General features: G+C 46.7%; 1 pseudogene; it reads right to left on the reverse strand.

Moving 5' to 3' along the window:
• Positions 1–502: 502 nt before the first annotated feature.
• On the reverse strand, positions 503–3,023 carry LOC102013361 (annotated as a pseudogene).
• Between the last annotated feature and the right edge of the window lie 452 nt (positions 3,024–3,475).

Here is a 3,475-nt window from a genome sequence, read left to right on the forward strand (position 1 = left end):
AAAATATGTAAAGCAGCTGGCATGGTAGAAAAAAGAAAATACAAATTAAGAAAACAAAACTATAAAACATTTAAAAATTAGTAGAGAAACTAGAGGGGGTGAAATGAAGAAAAATTTGGGGGAAAACATGTTGCGTTTCATAAAAGTTGACTGTTATGGGTTAGAAGTGGTGGAGCATGCCTGTAATCCAAGTGCTTGGGGCTGAGGCAGGAGGATCTCCAGTGGGTTCGAGGCTAGCCTGCACTACACAGCAAGACCCTGTCTCAAAAAAAAAAAAAAAAAAAAAAAGTTGACCTGTTCTCATGAAGAAACAGCATTTAATCTGAACATACCTGAGCAGCAGCAATTAAGGTTTTCTATCTTGGTGGATAGTGGGAAAGAACCTGATAAATACCAGCTAGGCATGGTGATACGCTCCCGTAATCTCAGCACTCTGGGAAGCTGAGGCAGGAGGACTGCGAGCTGGAGCTCAGCCTGGACAGCTCAGTGCTTAGTGAGATCCTGTCCCAAAATAAACAATAAAAAAGGGCTGGGAATGCAACTCAGTGTGATGGACCTGGGTTCAATCCCCAATAATACAATAGCTCTCAAATTCTCAAGCATCCAACAATCATATGTCAGAAGTTTTCATTAGTCAGAATTAGTATTCATTTAGCACCAGCATGTCACTGTATGCTTTGCATCAAGTTTCAGAATACGTCCCTTTTCAGGGGGTTGACTAAGCATCAGTGATTTGTAACTCTTTACCTCACGAGCCAAGGTCATAAATGCAGCTTCCAGTAGGTCATTATCACTGGGGTTTTTAGCATAGGTTTCAAACAAAGGCATGCTGTGAGTGCCAGCAAATTTTTGTGCCAATTCTGTATGCACCTGAATGGCACTTCTCAAATCACATTTATTTCCAATGAGAATCTGTGGTATATCATGCACTAGCAAATGCTTTTTCATTCCTCTGTCGAAGATGGCAGGCTGTGAAAACCAGACATGTTGGTCATACCATACAGCAAGATCACAGCATGCACATCTCGGTAGTAGTGCTACACCGTGCTTTTTCAGAACTTCTCTTGCCTGCTGTGTCCCATAACTGGATCTTGGTGCGTTCCCCAGCAGATTCTCAGCAATCCACCCTGATGGTGGCCTCAGTGCAGTCAAGGAAGCATCCGCACAAAAGTGTCAGGTCAGGCACATCTTGCCGACATTGGAATCATAGATCACAATGATCTGGAAGGTGCAGGAGCAGGCTGGAGACAGACACCCAGAAGCACATGACACCATGCAGCTAGCTGAGAAGCTGCCCTCAAGTGATGACTTCCTCTCTGAAGCCATTCTCCTGCTCTGCCTCAAACTCGGGTGGAGGAAAGCAGAAGCTGGGAAGCTGGGGAATTATGCTACCCCATAAGTATGCCCAGCTTGTGGCTCCGCTGCTGGGCCATGTGTGGGCAACTCTCCCTGAAGACTCAGTTGATTCAAATGAAGAAAGCACAATTCACCTCATTCTGAACAATTTCCACCTGAGCCCACAAACACCCTGAGAAAACGCTCTCTGTTCTCCAACTAAGCTCATTCTTCACACTCTACAAAAGTACTTAAAACCCATTAGGAGGTTTTGTTCAAGGGACGCAAGTAGATATCCTCCACCTTGAGGAATTCAGACAATCTATGTCACAGGACCATCAGCCCATGGTCCCCTAAAATATGACAAGCCTCAAAAACAGTGGTGATTCTACACAAACGACCCCTCTGAGGTCCTGGGCTCTGAAGGACAGAACTGTGACAATTTAAGTCAACCCAAATAAAAAGTCCTAAGAATGGTCAAACTCACAGGCAACAGGGACACCAACCCTGTTTCTTGAACACACACATGCCAGGTCCTGCTTGGCCCAGGAGAGGCACTGTCACCCCTTGTTGGCAGCCTGGGAAGGCAGCCCTTGGTCACCAGAAGGACAGCCTGTGTGACAGGAGCTGTGTCCCAGGCAGCATGCCAAATTGCAGCTCACTCTGCTCTTGTCCATCTCCCTCCTAGACAGATATCAATCTATTGTGACAAAAGAGTGGACACATGAAGTCCCAGAGTTATCAGACATCCTGAGAGGAAGGGTAAGAACCAATCAGGCTGGTGAAGACAGATGATGGGGAAATCTCACAGGTTCCTGTCTACAACATGCTATCAGCAGCAAAATGACCAGTCCAAACTCCACCTGTGACAGTCCACATGGCCACTGAGGATCAATAAAGCATTAGCTCCCAGTTTACACATGAAGAAAATGAGCCACAGGGAGGGTAAATGACTTGCTCAAGGTCACATAGCCAGTGAGACACAGAGTGGGAGTGTGAGACCAACATTATAAATTTCTATAGTCAGATCACCTCACTGCAAGACACTTGCCTGGGACAACAGTTGTGGGGTTTCCTAGGTGTGCCTCTCACTGAGCACCCCAGAATCCTGTGTGTTCTTTGAAGATACTACTGCAGAAAGCTGAGCATAATCTCTGCTAGACTGCAGTGGACATTTTCATGGTATCCCCATGGCACTGGGAGAGCATCACAGAAGACCATCACACCTTACATTGTCACAGTACTGCTGACATGAGCATATTCAGGTTCAAAGCTGGAAGCCCAGGCCCTCAGTCCCTCAGAAATGAACCATCACCACATGAAGCAGCCAGGCCACCATGAAGCAGGTCTACCAAACATAAGAGGGCATTATGACAATCAAAGACCTCTCCCATAGAAAGTACAGAGAATCGCAGACCCTGTCCCTCTCTGGCCGGTGACCTGGTGCCTCTACTGACACCGAAAAGCATTTCAGCTCATGCCCTTTTCTGCAGAGCCTGAAGGTCTGGTGGGAACAGGGTCTCCAGCAAAGAATCACAGTATATTCTTTGTTCCTCCTTTTCTTCTCCTCCTTAAGTCAAAACTATCAAAATGTTCTACAGAATAAGAAATCAAAACGTATAGCCAGGCATAGTGCTGCACACCTGTAATATGGGAGGGTGAGGCAGGATAATTGCAAGTTTGAGCCCAGCCTGGGCAACTTAGTGAGACCCTGTCTCTAAATAAATAAAAAATAAATAAATAAAAGGTTTCGGGGTAAAGCCCAGTCTAAAGGCCCTGGGTTCAATCTCCAACACTGAAAAAAAAAGAAATCAAAACTTGCCCCGTTGAAAAAGCTGTCAAGTGGCAAGTGGGAGACAGCAGTGGTAGTAGGGCCTCCAAGGGTCTCCTCCTAGGATAAGCGGGGTCTGGGTAGCCTAGGCCCACACCCTACCTGACTGACACCCTCTTTCCAGCTTGCAGCACTGCTGTATACAGAGGAGGACACAACTGTCCAGTAGCACTTAGAGGGGATTACATGGCCAGAACTCTAATTGCAGGGTCATGGAGCCAAGGGAGCAGTGGCACCTAGTGAGGGCAAAGCAGGACACACAGGCTGACAGTGCTCCAGAAAGGCCAGATGGTCCTCATGTCCCACACC

Source organism: Chinchilla lanigera, unplaced genomic scaffold (assembly GCF_000276665.1).
Source record: "Chinchilla lanigera isolate Chin_1 unplaced genomic scaffold, ChiLan1.0 scaffold00001, whole genome shotgun sequence".
Taxonomy (NCBI): domain Eukaryota; kingdom Metazoa; phylum Chordata; class Mammalia; order Rodentia; family Chinchillidae; genus Chinchilla; species Chinchilla lanigera.